General features: G+C 39.9%; 1 pseudogene; it reads right to left on the minus strand.

Moving 5' to 3' along the window:
- Nucleotides 1–2,673: 2,673 nt before the first annotated feature.
- LOC101571567 lies at nucleotides 2,674–14,117 on the minus strand (annotated as a pseudogene).
- Between the last annotated feature and the right edge of the window lie 2,429 nt (nucleotides 14,118–16,546).

Genomic DNA, 16,546 nt, shown 5'->3' on the forward strand with positions numbered 1-16,546 from the left:
CCCTTCTTTTTGAACAATCATCTACCTGAGAGACATCATAGCAGCAACTGGCATGTCATGACAAGCAGCCCATACTCAGAAGACCAGAATGACAGGCACTCCAAGCATGAAACTACTATTACAAATTACCATCTGCAGTGCAGTAGTTTAGTTCACAGGTATCAGTATATATAGTTAGTCAGGGTGAGAAACTTTCCAATTAGCTGCTAGATTAAAAAAAATCTTCTGAAGATTCTCAGGATCATTGCCTTGCCCATCTTCTACATATAACTGTATGGCTTGACTTATTCATGTTTCCTAGCTCTTCTCCTTTCCCTCTCTTGATTAGTTATTCTTGAGATGTTGCTTTCCTTTTTACTTGTATTATACCTTTCTATTTGTATTTCTTCTTTTGAGTTCTTATACTAGGGAAACTATATGATATTTACACATGTTCTTTTTAAATATTCTTGAAGGTATTAATTTCTTTGTGTAGATTCACATTTCTGTCTGGAGTAATATTTTTCTGTCCTAAGGATTTTTAAAACATCTTATTATTACAGATTTACAGATCATGAATTCTTTCCATTTTTGTTGTCTGGAAAAGTCTTTATTTCAAAGTTATTTTGTAAGATAGAGTTCTGGGGTGATTTTTTTTTTCTTTTAATAGTTTAAAGATGTCACTCTCTTGTGGCATGCATGTCTTCTGATGAAAAGCTTTTTACTATTACTTTATTTGTGCCTCTGTATATGGTGTGCCTGCACTCCTCTGGCTGCCAGTAAGATATTCTATTTAATTGGTCTTTAGTGGTTTGAATAGGATGTGTCAGAGCTTCAGTTTGCTAGTATATTGATAGAGAGCTATGTAGTCTAGTTTAGTCCTCTGATCTTTTTGGATCCATAATTCAATGTTATTTTTGGAAAATTACTGTTCATTATCTCCACACTATTTATTCTGCTTCATTTTCTCTCTTTTTTTGCCTTCTGGGAGTCCAATTATACCTATGCTAGACCACAGAATATTGTCCCACACCTACTCAGGATCTCTGCTAAGTTGGTTTTTTACTTTTTCCCTTGCATTTCATTTGGGTAATTTCCATAGACCTTAAAATTCACTTGTTCTTCCTTAGCAGTGTTGAGAATTCTGATAATTCCTTGGGAGACATTCTTTCTCTCTGTTTTTATGTTTTAAAATCTTCTAATGTCTACAGTTAACACTTCCTTACAGATTTTACTTCTTTGCTGAAGTTTCTTGTCTGTTCATGAATGTTATACACTCTTTCTACCAGACCCTTTAACATACTTGTCCTAATTACTTTGAGATCTCTGACTCATAGTTTTAAGATGTGAGTAATTTCTGAGTCTGACTCTCTATCTCAGTCTCTGTCCTGATGATTGAACTCGCAGCCTCACATCGAGCTACATCCTGAGTCCCTTTTTATTTTTATTCCTTTTTTAGACAATTTCTCACTAATTTGCTAAGTTTCCCAGATTAGGCTTGAGCTTGCAATCCTTCTGCCTCAGCCTCGCAGAATGCTGGAATTATTGATTTATTAATTCACTTGGTGGTGAGGGGTTTGCATGTGCTTTTTAAAGTGTGTCTTGTTATTCTGATTGACTCCCAGACATGACATAGAATGGTAGAGACTGAACTAAATATTTATGGCTGCAAATGTCAAGCCTTCATTTTGCTGCACTGATAGTGTGAAGTTTGAGTTAATATACTTAGACATGATACTACTGAGTTTTATATTTACCATCAGTGAATTCCTAGTTTCAATATTTTCTGGAGGCATCCTGGACAAAGGGTGGTAGTCGGGGTGATGGAGGCTGTGTATTTGCCTCTCCTACTGAAATAGTCTACAAGGCTGTCATCTGGTAGGTGCTTGGGAGCCTGATTACTGTGGCTCGGTAGTGATTACTGCGATTCAGATATGATTTAAACATATCCGCTAGGGATTCTTGTGTTGGAAGCTTCATCCTCAGTGTGATGGTATTAAGAAGCAGTGGGACCTTCAAGAGGTATAACGAGTGGGAGGTCCTGTGGTCACTGGGGGTGTGACCTCAGAAGGGAGTGATGTAGTTCCTGGGGGAACCTGTTGGGTCTCTCTAAAGAAGTTGTTATAAAACAACTGCCTCTTCCTTGTTCTCTGGCTTCCCTTCGGCCACAGTGTGATATCCCCAAGAGAGCCCTCACCCTGAAGCCAGTGTTGATTTAATGCTCTTGAACCTCGGAAACTGCAAGTTAAATATGCCCCTTTTCTTTATCATTGCCCAGAAGCACAGCATTTTGTTATAACAATGGAAAAATGACTGAGACAATGATGGACCACTGTTTCACTTCCGAACCTATGGCTTACACAAACCTCTTCTTTTCATGTATTTCCCAGCATCAGGGTATTTTTTTTTTGAAATTCAAATAACTTTATTTAAATTGAAAAATACAGTCAAGCCCTTGTGTTATAAAAATCACCCAGAATATTTAGGTAAGGCAGTGTTTCTAGGTTAGCAACAAGATTTAACTCTGGACCTCTTTAAACAAGTGTAGAGAAGAGGAAAAAAAATAGGTTATTTACAGAAAATAATATCTACATATCTACATATATACTCAGGTACAAATCTGGTGACAAAAGAAATGCATCTCAGAAGCAGTTTTTGAAGAGCTGAGTTTTACTTTCTTGATTTTAAGAATGTCTAAGATCCTTCTTCATCTTCAATCTTGGGAACCAAATAGTACTGTAAATGTCCCATTCAGCAATTTTATACTCTACAACAAGGGGTACATCCGCAGACATACTGAGTGTTACTGTAGCGGACAGTGGTGTGGCTTTTGTAAAGAAGTTCAGGTACCTCAGTGCAAAAGTTAGCTGAACAGGCTCATTCATCTCTATGGTAACAGCTTCTTCCTCTTTGTTAACATTACTGGTTTGAGACAACTTAATGTTTTCCATTTCCAACTTCTCCACTTGCAGAAAATTTCACTCCATCTTCTGCACAGGATATCACAACAGCATCTCCGATGTGACTGAGGTCTCGGCATATACGTGCAAACTCACCAGAAGGCATCTTTACCACACAACTGTATTCTTGCTCTGGAATTCCAAGTTGTTCAACATCCAAATCCATTAACTTCATTTCATAGTCGGATACTTTCTCCTGATTTGGTGCTTCAAATACTAGCGCCAGGATATTGCATTATCTTCAGCTCTTAGGGTAATGATGTCTTCATTGCCAGCACATTTCAGTATTTTGGACATGATGGTGAGGTTTACCCCCATGGCCAAGTCGCGGTCACAGAGGTACGTGTTGAAGCCTTTGGAGTGCAGAGTGAGCTGCAGGAGGGAGATGTGGGACGAGTCCATGCTCTGTAAATTCACTCCGCCTGAGCTGATGTCCCAGCAGGCCTCGTTGATAAGGTCCTTCAGCGCTTCCAGGACCTTCTGCAAGATGGAGCCCTCGACCAGGTGAGCTTTGAACACAGTGATGGAGTCATGACAAAGCTGCTGCACACGAGGAAGGAGTAAAGCCGGCCGGCTCAGGCTTCCTGAGGCTAAGAACAGGCGAGGGCGCAGCGAGAGCCTCAAGCCAGGGCAGACGCAACCAAACTGCTGCACTGACAGCCGTAGAGTCGCATCAGGGTATTTTGATTAGAGATGGAAAACAGACAAAGACAATGGTGGGCAAAAGATGTTATCTGTCTTCCTAATCCACTTCCATCTTAGGCAGGTCTTATTTCTCCTGGTCTTGGCAATGGAACTTTCTCAGGATCTTCCCTCCTTCCTACGGTAGTCAAATATTGCCTTGTAGTCCTGGTGTATCTTGTGTGGGGTAAATTAACCTGTTCTTAACCAGCAAAAGGAGACTTTTAACAGGACTGATAGAAGGGTCTGGGCCCAGAATAATTTCCTGCTCATCTTTTTGGGGCAGATTTACGGTCTGTTAGCCTTCCCCCTCCTGCAATGTACCTATGTTCTAGGCGTGGCTCAGCTGTCTGTCCATTACACAGTAACTTAAAACTTTCTTCCAAAGGCTGCAAGGGTGGGGGCCTCTCCTACAGTGGCTTCATCTCCCCACCTCTGGATCTGCGTGTAAGGGAAGTTTGCTCTGGTTCTCCCCAGTGTCTGGGTTAGCTCCCAGTGGCAATACCTGGAGAGAAGCTTATCAGTGGGAGTTCTTTACCTTCACAGGAGCCCTCCCTTGGCCTTTAGAAATTTAAATTTTCTACCTGAATTCTTTTCACTTTTATGTCTAGCATCTGGAGTTTTTTCTTCTTGTTCTCTGGCAAGTATTGATTTGGTGCTTGCCCTCCATTTTTCCTTGCAAGGACCCCACCTTTCCTGAGATTTCAGACTATTGGTTGCCCTACAACCTCAGCTTTGCTGGTAAGTTGAAGAAAAGTTATATTTCTTGTTGTTAGGATAGAAGAAACCTTCTTTTTGACTTTCTACATCTAAGGCAGAAACAGAACTCTGATTTACCTATTTTGAAAAAGAAGAAACAAGGGCAACAGAGGAAGAGCTACTGTAAAATCAGTTTTGTGTTTTTTGTTTTTTCAGAAATAGAAGAGTGGAATGGACCCAAGATTCCCATTCTTCCGCTGACCTAGGGTATGGCATTCCAGGACAAGGACAGTTGATGTTTGCTGAAGTACAAGACACACAAAGGGTAGAATCAATCAGCAGTTACTGGATATGACAATTCATTGAGACAAAAGCAAAATGACACACTGGGGCTGAGCCTGTATCTTAGCCTTGCAGGTGGAGTGTGTGGGAGGGAGGGGACAGCAGGAGTCTGATCTCCTGATATATCCAAGGGAATGAGGAAGGTGATGCCAGGCAAGTACTGACCTTTACACAATGGAAGGCTGCTGGCGTACGATACTTGCTCCCCCAAGTGCCCAGGGAAGGAACCAAAGATGTCTCACCCCCAACAACTCAGAGGCTATTTCCTACCCTGGGAAATTTCCATCTCTCAATTTTAATCACTCACAGGATCCTGTACTGGTTGGTTCCCTCAAAGGTTGTTCTTTCCACCTTTTCTTACTGCTCTGATCTGGACTCCTACTTACTCTCCCTGCTTCCAATCCTGCCTGTCCCCTCAAGCCATCCTCAGTGTCAGCACGGAAAGCACCCATGTTTCCCTCCATTCTTCACAGCATGTCAACACCTCTCCCCACCCTAAGTCCCTCACAATCCATGAGGGACTAGGAAATAAGGCAGCAGAGGGCCGGGGATATAGCTCTGCAGCACAAGCACCTGCCTGGCAAGTGTAAGATCCTGAGATTCAGAGAGAGAGAGAGAGAGAGAGAGAGAGAGAGAGAGAGAGAGAGAACAGATGGGTGCAAGATACACAGACACTCATGGGAGAAACCACATACTTGTGGCTGCTATGGACAACAATTTTCAGCTCCAGGAGCCCCTTGTCTAATGAGATGGGCTATGAGGACAAGTTTTCCAATATTTTCCAAATAAATGAGAAAATGTCAATTTCTCCATTTCTAATGGATACTGACTTAAAAATTCATTAAACCTCTATGTGTGTAAAGAAAACAATCTGGCCTGAATGTGCCAGGATGGCTGACAGTTTGCGATCCTTGGTTTGGAGGATTCGTTCCTGTCTCCAGCCTGATATGTAGAGGGGTCACTCATCCCAGGGTCACTGGCCAGAGTGGGTTCTTATCTCTGCAAGATGGAAATCAGACATGGACTAGCTCTAAAGCAAAAATAAAATGAAAGTTTATTATGGAAACAAAGTCCTGGGGTTCCCCCGTAACCAGCATAGTTTAGTTAAGAAACAAACCAGGCTGCTCCAGAGGCAGAGTGACCTCAGAAAGGACAGCAAAGGCGGCCTCTCCACAGACAAGATGCAAGCCTCAAATGAAGGTCATACATTACTTTTGGGAGGTTTCAAAGGAGTGCTGTTAGTCATTCATGGTTTTTGTTTTGTTTTGTTTTGTTTTGTTTTGTTTTGTTTTGTTTCTCAAAAGGGGTAGGAGTCTCCAGATAGAGTAGAACTCAGTTACTGCCTAGATCTTATCCGGTTTGCTTGCACATCCTGTTTCCTTATCTTAGGGAATGCAGGGAATTGTCCTCCTGATTAACTATTTGTTTCTCCCCCATTTACTGTCAAAAGTGCAGCAGACATTGTGCTTTTCACCAGGTAGCTACTTCAAAGTCCTGTAAGCTCCTGGCTTCACCACACCTGAATTTTTCTTCAGTGTTTCATGTCCTGAGCCTATAGACCAAGTAACTGTCCTTATGGGCCCAGGGGATAGTGCTCACACTTCGCACCCAGCCAGCTGATGGTCTCTCCCACCCACAACGGCCTGCCCCTCATCTCTAATCACTCCAACCTCCCTGATTTTCAGAGGCTGCTGCCTTCCTTCCCCATGGGCCGAAGAGTGTCCTCAGTATCAACAGAACCCACTTTCTCTCCTTCCTCTATTTCCTTACGTTTCACGAACTCAGTTACTTAAAAAAAAAAAATACAGCTTTGTTACGGTCTATAGACCGCGGGCTTCACCCACTGAACCTGGTGATGTTCCCTTCAGTGATATTTAGCATATTTGCAGCAACAGCTTTGTTCCTTACGTCCTGCTAACTTCCACATAGACTTTGAGGTTGTCTATAAGATTAGATGCAATATAAACAGAACGCTGAAAGCACAATGCAGTTCCCCCAAGTAGAAATAGACTTTCCAGTTACCCCAGTGAATTACTCCATTTGAAAATTGATTTTGGCGTAAGTTCCAGGCAGAGAAGAAAAAAAGGACAATGGGCTGTATAATTCCTGTTGTCTGATAAAACAATGCAGACAAATTTCTCAAGAGAGATGTTCTTTTCCTGGCAAACAATCCCAGAAGAACATTTGCATAGAGAGCCATTATATGTGACTTCTATTGATACACAAGAGACTTGCATTCAGAACAATACTGACATTTCTCCATTTAAATGAATTATTGACTCAATGATTTGTTGTCAAGAGTAAAAATTTCAGTAGAACATTGCAATTAAGAGCAACAGGTTTTGGGGTCAGAAAAACTTCACTAATTTTCTGTCTCATGTAACCTGGTGAGAGTTATTTTGTCTCTATAAGCCATAGTGGCCTCATCTGTAAAATGGGGTTGTCTTGATTAGCTTTCTCATTACTAAGACAAAATACCCAATACCCACAAGTTAGAGGAGGAAAGGTTAACTTCAGTTCACAGTTTGTAGATGTTTCAGTCCAGCTGGCTCTAAGGCAGGTTGGCATGGCACAGAGGCATCGCAGAGGAGAAATGGTCCATAGTATGGCAGGCCGAAGGCAGCAGGCAACAAGTATAGTAGCAAGAAATAAGCCTGCCTTCCCTTTCTCCCTTTACACTTGTAAGGCTGTAAGCCTACTGGGTGCCACTCCCCAACAGGGTGGGCTTCCATCACCCACACCCTAATCAGAATATCGCACCCTTAAACCACATTCAGCCACCTTTGAAACTCCCATGACACATGACGCTTTGGGGAAACATCTAAATACAAGCCATAAGAGGGGTTAACAGTATTTTTTTTTCTATCAAGGAATTTTGGTATAGATTCAATGAGAAAGATTAAGGTGGTACCTGTAATGTTTCTATACTGCAAAATACTAGGTCAGCCCTTGTAAGAAAAATTATTTTTAAGGTGGTACTTCGAGACTATGTAAATATACCTATTATGTAGACTTTTACCTACTAGTTTTAGTATCCAGTTTTACTCAAAACAATCATTCATAAGACAGTTCTAAGTGGTGATCTTCTATTTTTTTTTTTTTTTCTGCAACTATTAGTTGGCATTCTGTAGTAAGAAAGAGCTTTAGGAAATTAGAGAAAATCCAAAGACATTGCTGTTTATGTGTCTGAAGTCAATATTATTAGCTGGGTATGACAGTGCACACCTATAATCTCAACTCTCTGGGAGGCTGAGGCAGTAGGATCATAAATTCAAAGCCTAGTCTGGACAATTTAGTGGCTTAGTGAGACCTTGTCTCACACATTAAATGGGCTTGAGATGTAGCTTCATGCAAAGGCCCTGGGCTGAGTCTCCAAGATCACAAGAAGAATTTGAAGCATCTGAAGAATTTGAAGGAGAAGGAGAAGGAGAAGAAGACAAAGATGAAGATGAAGAAGAAGGAAGATGAAAACAAAGACAAAGAAGGAGAAGAAGGAGAATGAGAGGAAGAGGGAGAAGAAAATGGAGGAGGAGGAGCAGGAGGAGGAGAAGGAGAAGGAAGAGGAAGAGGAGGAGGAGGAGGAGAAGAAATGGGAGAAGGCAGAAGAGGGTGAAGAGGTAGATGAGGAGAGGAAAAAGAGGAAGGGGGAGAAGCAGAAGGAGAGGAAGTCACAAAGAAGATAATACCTCAGAACTGACCTTCAGTTTCAGTGCAATATCTGTCATAGTTCCAACTGATTTTTTTTGTAAAAATTAACAAGGTGAATTCTAAAACAGATATGGGAGTGCAAAAGATCTAGTGAAGCCAAAAAAAAAAAAAAAAAAAAAAAAAAGTCTTGAAAAAAAAGAACAATATCAAATACCTCATATTTTTAAATTTAAAACTTATTTCAAAGCTACATTGTCGGGTGTGGTGGTGCACACCTATTACCCCAGTACTCAAGGCAACAACACAGGAGGACCACTGTGAGTTTGAGGCCAGCTTGAGCTACATAGTGAGACCCTGTCTCAAAAAAAAAAAAAAAAAAAAAAGCTACATTAATCAGGATAGTATCTGGTACTGATTTGAGAGCAAATATTGATCACTGGAAAACAATTAAGTCTAGAAATAAACTTTAAAACTTATGGACACTTGATTTCTGACAGATGAGCCATGATAATTAATTGGAGAAAAGGCTAATCTTTTCAACAAATGGTACAAGAACAACTGGAATATTCATATGCACAAGAATGAAGCTGGATCCCTGTGCTATACCATATTGAAAACAATCAAAATAAAACTAAAACTGTGTGAGCTAAGACAATGGCTATTAAAAGGAAACACAGAAGTAAATCCAACAAGACCCTGGATTTGTAATGGTTTTTGAGATGTGATAGAAAAAGCACAAGTAGCAAAAGAAAATATATAAAACTGGTGTTCTTCAGTGTTACAAATGTGTTTCAAATGATGTCATCAAGAGTAAGAAGACAACCCACAGACTAGGAGAAGATACTTTCAGATTACCTATCTGATAAAGGACTTGTATCCAGAGTACATAAAGAACTCCTATAACTCAACAGTAAAAATACAAATAACTCAGTGAAGATACCCAAAGGATCTTGACAGACATTTCTGCCATTAAGACACACGAACGGCCAACAAGTGCACTGTAAGATGCTCAACATCATTAGTTATGAGTAAAATGCAAATCAAAACCACAATGACATGCCATTTCACACCTCATTAAACACATAATAACAAGATGAGGAGAGACCGGAGTACTACTCCTGTTGCTTACAGAAATGTAAAGTGCAAACTGTAACAATGGTGAAGCTGCTGTGGGAAACACTTTGATAATTTCTCAAAACATTCAGTATAAAGTTATCATAGGATCCAGCAAATCTACACCTACAGAAATCCACCCAAGATAAATTAAAACATGTATCTATATAAAGTTGTGTACGAGAAAACCTTGGATTGTGAATAACTTGTTCTGTGAGTGCTCTGCAAGATGAACAAGTATTTCTAATAAATTTTACCTTGATAAGCCTAGCGACACAAGGAGCTTGCCAAGCATCACGTAATCACCACTGAGCCAACGGTTCTCCCTCTCCCCCACTCTTTCCTCACTCCTTCCCTCTCACTGCAGGATTGTGGGTAATCCCAACAGCAAGAGGTTATGGAGGAGATCCCATCTCCAGATGAAGAGAAAAAGGTGGAGGACTCGCTCACTTCAAATGAGATTAGGGAAATTTATAAAATGTGGGAAACAGTGCAAAACTTTGTAGAAAAGCATCATCTTAATAAGGCTGTGGCAGTGCAAGTGGTGAATTTGCTTAATGACAATACTATGTCACCTTTGCACAGAATACTCAGGAGTTAAAAACAAGTGCCACTGGGTAGTTTCTTTGTTAAAGTTGCATGGGAAGAAAAGGATTCCATTGAGCCAACAGATAGTGACTCCATTAGTGATGGTGAAAGTTGAACTATACAATAATCCCTCTCTTTCTCATCTCCCTCACACCAACCACTAAAGTTTTCAATACTAAGCGCAGTTAATCTGTTTTTTTCCTTTGTATACTGTATTTTATTTATTATTGTATATCACATTGCAGTATTGTAATCTTTTTTGGATTGTGGAACAAATTTTCTGAATTTCCATTATTTCATATAGAGAAATTCTCTATGATATATGTTTTAGTTACTTTTCTCTTATGGCTAAGACAAAATACTTAACCATCAATGTTAAAAGGAGAGAAGTTTATTTAGTTCACAGTCTGTAGAGATTTCAGTCTATCATTGGCTGGCTCCAAGGCAGGGAGGCTTGGCATACAGACACTGCAGAGGAAAAACAATTCATGGTTGCTGGAAGGTAGCAAAGCAAGCAGTGAACGATCACAGCTCTTTCTGCCCTTTATACTTCCCCAGCCTACTTAGGGTAGGGAGTACTCACACCCGCAATGCTAGTGACCTTGATCCTAGCATTGCACCATGAATCAATTCCAGTCACACACTCTAGATCCAGCCTCTAAAAAAGCCCCACCTATGACTACATCAGGATTTAGGGGGCATGTGCACACCAGCCATAACATTATGCACTATATACAAGTGCTTTGGATTACAAGAATGTTTCTGGAATGAATTATGCTTACAAACCAAGGTTTTACTGTACATACATTCATAGCAGCAGAATTCATACTAGCTGTAGAGTGGAAACAATCTAAATATCCATCAACTGATGAATGGATGAATGAAAACAGGATGTGTTCACACAGTGGAATGTTTGGCAATAAAAATGAATGAAGCATGTGACAGTACAGATGGACTTTGAAATCACTAAGTGAGAGAAGCAATGCCAAATAATCATATATTGTAGGAACCCATCACCCTACTATGTTCAGAATAGATGAATTTACTGAGCTAGAGATGGTAAACTAGCAGTAGCGTAAGGTTGAAGGGAACTGGGGAGGGAGTGCTAATGGTACAGGATTTTCTTCTGAAGTGACAAAAATGTTCCAAAATAGGGAATGGGGTGTAGCTCAGTGGTAGGGTGGCTTGTCTAGCATGCACAGGACTAGGTTTAATACTCAGCACTGTGAAAAAGTTCAAAAATTAAAACTAGAGATGGATATGCACATATAATAAAACTACTGGATTGTACATTTTACACGGGTTAATTATATGATATGTGAATTAACTCCTAATAAGCTTGCTTTAAAAGCAACATGTAAAACCAAGAAATGAAATAGACAAAAGGGAGAACTTTCCCTTCTCGTATTTACTTATTTATTTAGTTGGAGACTCATGGCTTCATTAGGTAGTAGTTCATTACTATCATTATCTGATGCTCATGCTGTCCCAAATTTTGCCAGTGGGAATGACTTGAAGTCAACTGCTGCACCTTTTTGACATAGTCTCATGATTCTTTTGAACATTTTTTTAAACTTTCAATTTCTTTATTTCTTGGTAGAGGATAAGACATCTAGGCTTCACTTGGATTTGCCTTGTGTTGACCTGGAGTCAGTCATTGCCCTAAAAAGCCATCATTCCTTTGGGTGAACAGAATTTAGAAATCAAGTTCTGGACATAAGGTGTATTCCTCACTAGTGGGTGTTGGTACTTTGCTCAGCACGCTTAACTGGGAAGCAGTCACATATATATTCACTCATAAATATGTACACTTGTGTATGTATAGTCTCACTATCTAAATCCATTTCTATATCTAGCTGTACTAAAGCTAATGTGTTTATATGAATATTTCCAGTTTTAACTCAATACCACAGAGTCTGTCCTTACCCCTTCTCATATTTGTAATCCCCTTTTTTGACAGTAAGAGATTTTATTCTCTTTACCCACAATAAATAGCTGTTTGCTCAGTCCTGGGATGCTTGGAAAGTAGTTTCAGAACTGCTAGCTCACGTCTCTGAGAAAAAAAGAGGACTGCTAATTAGAATTCAATATTTATTTAGCGTTCTTTTTGTTTTTAGCCTGAGGATATATAGTCCAAATACTGTTTTCAAAAGTTAATTGAGTTTGTTCTTTTCCCTCTATCTCAATGTGGCTATGCTGTTCATTTGAATTGTGAGTAAGTTTGGCTTTGTATGTAATCAGTGTTAGAATTCCTTTCCATTCTTGTTGATTTCTTCCCTTCCTTCCATGTATTTTCTCCCATCTTCCCTCTCCTTCCCTCCCTCCGTCAGTCCCTCCCTCCCTCCCTCACTCCTTCCCTCCTTCCTTCCTTCCCTCCCTCCCTCCTTCTCTCCCTCTCTCCCTCCCTCGCTCCCTCCCTTCCTTCTTTTTCTCTGTGTGATATATTAGCATGGCTCCAATGTCAGGACTGAACAAACAGGCCTATTTACAGGCATGTCATTTCCTCTCTCAGTCATTCTATCCTTTCACACTATTCCCAATCCTAACATGTGGGTAAATGGCTTCATTAGTGTCTAGTTTATCCTTTCAGTGTTTCTCTTTGGTCACATAAGTGTATAGCTGTATATTTTGTGATTCACTCTTTTCTTAACACAAAGTTAGCATACAGTACTTTTTTTTGTATTTGCCTTTTCACTTAACAGTTATTCTAGAAATCATCAGAATCAATTCATAAAGATCCCCATTATCTATTGCTGCATAGTATTCCATTGAAAGGATGCATAATAATCAATCACTTTACTGTATATATAAATTTAGGATGTTTCTAATATTTCTATTGTTATAGATGTATCATAAGGGACAATTCCCAGAAGTGGAATTACTGGTTCAAGAGGCATAAGCCTATGTAGACTTGCAAGCTAGACAAACTCTTTTATAAAGACTGTAATAAATTTTCACTCTCAAAATAACCTGTAAGAATGTTGATTTCCCTTAAGTCTTGAAAGCATGGTGCTGCTAATCTAATAAATGAGAAATAATATCCCAATGCCATTTTAATTTGCATTTATCTTATCATGAGTGAGACTGAACATATTTTTATATGTTTAAGGTCCATTATTATTATTAATCTTTTATGTATTTGCTACAAGGTCTCACTGCACAGCTTGGATTCATAGTGATCCTCCTGTCTAAATCTCCCCAATACTGGGATTACAGGCGTGGGCCACCACACCCAGTTTCTGTGGCTGACATGGTGGCACGGCATGTGGTGCTAGGGACTGAACCCGGGTCCTTGAACTTGCCAAGTAGGCGCTTAGACCCGCCGAGCTATCTCCCCAGCCCCTAGGGACCATTTTATATCTTTTGCTATAAATTGTTTAGGCCTTTTGCTCATGCTTCTTTTGTGGTTTTAAAAAGTCATTTTCCTTTCAATTTTATTTTTCATTTTTTAAATTTTTTAATTCATTTTAATGTGGAAAAAATAGCAGTAAAACAGTTTCAAAGCAGGTTAGTAGGACAGTTACAATAATTAATGCATTGCATATTGTTGTCTTCATAGTAGTTATTCAAAGAACAAGATGTAGCCATGATATCTTGTCTAAATGATATTAGTACAAATCTTTCTTCTCATTCCTTCAATTTTAAAGAGTTGTTTATATGTCAACTGTATTAACTCATTATCTGTAATATGTGTCAAAAATCATTTTCCAAGTATTTTAGTTGTCTTTTGACTTTGGATATATGGAAAAGTTTTTCTTGTAGCTTATCATGTTTTATTTTATTGCAGCTGGGTTTTGAGTTTCAACACTAAAAGCCTTTACCTACACCTAGGTTAAGGGGAATCCATTCATATTTTATTTTAGTACTCGCATGGTTTTAGTTTCTACATTTAGATACTTAATATACTTGGAATTCATTTTCCTAGATGATGGGAAATGTGCTGGATTTAATTTTGTCTTTTTCCAAATGACTGCCCAGTGGTGAGGCTGCACGCTGGAAGACACCTACGACTTCCTTCATCAAGAAGACCTGGCCTCTGGCTCCAGCTTTACGGTATCGGGTGATGTCAGCATCGCAGCCCTGGGTGACACCACAGCCGGTGCCCATGATTCGTGAACAGAGTTGTTGCTTTCTCATTTGTCACACTGAAGACCATGTTTTCCTCCTTCGTATCTTTCCTGTTATTCTTGTTGTGGTGAATCTTAAGCCGCAGTAAAATATTGTCTTAATCATCTATCATGAAAAATCTGCTAACATTTATTTTAAATATACTATTTTAGCTCTATTAACAATAATTAGAAGTATATACTTGGGCCAGGGAGATAGCTCAGTGGTCTAAGCACCTGCCTGGCAAGCCCAAGGACCCAGGTTTGATCCCCAGTACTGCATGCTATGCTGGCCCCACCCTGGGCCCGTGGAGCCAGTCACTGAAACCGGGAGTGGTGGAACATACCTATAATCCCAGCAGTGGGGAGGCTGAGACAGGAGGATCACTACAAGTCTGAGCTGCATAGTGAGATCCTGTACCAAATACATATTTTTTAAAAAAAAGTATGGTAAGAGGGGTTTTGTTTTTGTTTGGGTAGTATATACGATATTATACCTATAGGAACTAAAAGGAAACAATAACAAGCGAGTCAGAATAAGGTTAGGCAGCTAAATTAGTAGCGAAAGACAGGCTTCAGAGATTCCAAAACTTACAAAGTATGGAAAATTACAGGACCTCTTAATTGGTTGGGTTAGATTTTGCTGTTTGAGAAAAAAATTCTTCAGGAAGAATTTACAATAAAAAGAGATAGTGGTGATGGCAAATAGTTGCTGAATAAGTATTTGTATTTTCCTAAATTATATATCATCATACCTAAGATAAATTATGCTAGTATTAGCAAAATAGTTTAATGTTAACTCATAGAATGAGCATTTTAATAAACACTTCTGATTTTACAGAGTAACACAATTGAGTGGGAAAGTGTGCTTGCTTTTTTGTTTTTTTCCTGCTACCTTTTAACTTGGTCCCAAAAAAGAAATTCTGGCCATTTGATTTATATCTCTAGCTCAAGTGCAATCATTTATCTGCTGAAAGTCTCCTAGGTTTCAGGTGTGAGACCAAGGAAGAAAGGAAGGAAGGAAGGAAGGAAGGAAGGAAGGAAGGAAGGAAGGAAGGAAGGAAGGAAGAAAGGAAGAAAGGAAGAAAGGAAGAAAGGAAGGAAGGAGGACCTTGTATGTATAAACTTTGTGAAATTCAATGTACAGTGTGGCCAGTAACAATCACTGTCTTGGTTACTCTTCTCTCATTGTTAGGACAAAATACCCGACACTTGACATTAAGGAAGGAAAGATTTACTTAGCTCACAGTTTGTGGAGTTTCAGTTTATACTCAGCTGGCTCCAAGGCAGAGTGGCACATGGTAGAGGGCAGCAGTTCATGGCAACGGAAAACAGCAAAACAGCAAGAGCAAATGGAAGGAGCAGTGGCAACAACGGCAACAGAGAGCAAGTCTGTCTGCCTTATGTTGCATTTGGGTTCTCCACCCCAGGCTGGGTGTGGTCCTTATACCCATAATCCCAGCAGTACTCACACCTATAATCCCAGCAGCACTCACATTCATAATCCCAGCAGCACTCACATCTATAATCCCAGCAGCACTCACATTCAAAATCCCAGCAGCACTCACATCCATAATCTCAGCAGCACTCACATTCATAATCCCAGCAGCACTCACATTCATAATCCCAGCAGCACTCATCCATAATCCCAGCAGCATTCACACCCATAATCCCAGCACTGGATCATGAATTAATCAAAAAACTCTAGAAGTCTGCCCCATCACTGCATGAGACTTTGGGGGTACACCTAGACACAAACCATAACAGTCACAAAGTCTTACTTCCTGAGCCCTTACTGAGAATTATTTTGTCAGATCAGATTGCCCAGGAGAATACATGTAACTCTGAGTCACTGGTATCTTTGGGAGCAGGAAAGAGACACATAGAAAACAAGCAAATTCTTCTTTACAGTTTTGTCCAACACAGGGGGCCTGTGTTGAATTATTTATAATCCTGGGGTACCAAGGAACCCACCAAGTATCTTCTTCATTTACAAACCATGAACCTAGCAGGTAAGGAATGGGTGCTTTTGACTTATTACGGTGCCTTATGCTGTCAAGGGTGAAAGAAGAGAAGAGCAAGCATTTTTAACTTTTGTTTTCAAGTGTAGGCTGTCTCAGGGCCATTGGCTAACCTCTACAGTCTTCTTCCTCTAAAGGAGAACGTATCTAAAATAGAGGCCCAACTGTATTTTCAGACTGAAAGGAAGAAACCTAGTGCACAGTCATTTGCTGACTGGGACTGGTTCGTGGCCCGTGCTTGACAGCATAGGCCAAAGGTCCCCAACTTTTGTCTTCACCACTCACTTGGCAAATGTCTGTCACTCTGCGTGTTTCCATTGTGCTAGGTACCATAATCCTGTCAAAACAGATTGTGGGACTTTGGTATACAGTCACTCGAATAGCCACGATAGCTTCTAAGTGACAAATG

This window comes from Octodon degus, unplaced genomic scaffold (genome assembly GCF_000260255.1).
Source record: "Octodon degus isolate 3935 unplaced genomic scaffold, OctDeg1.0 scaffold00031, whole genome shotgun sequence".
In the NCBI taxonomy this organism is placed as follows: domain Eukaryota; kingdom Metazoa; phylum Chordata; class Mammalia; order Rodentia; family Octodontidae; genus Octodon; species Octodon degus.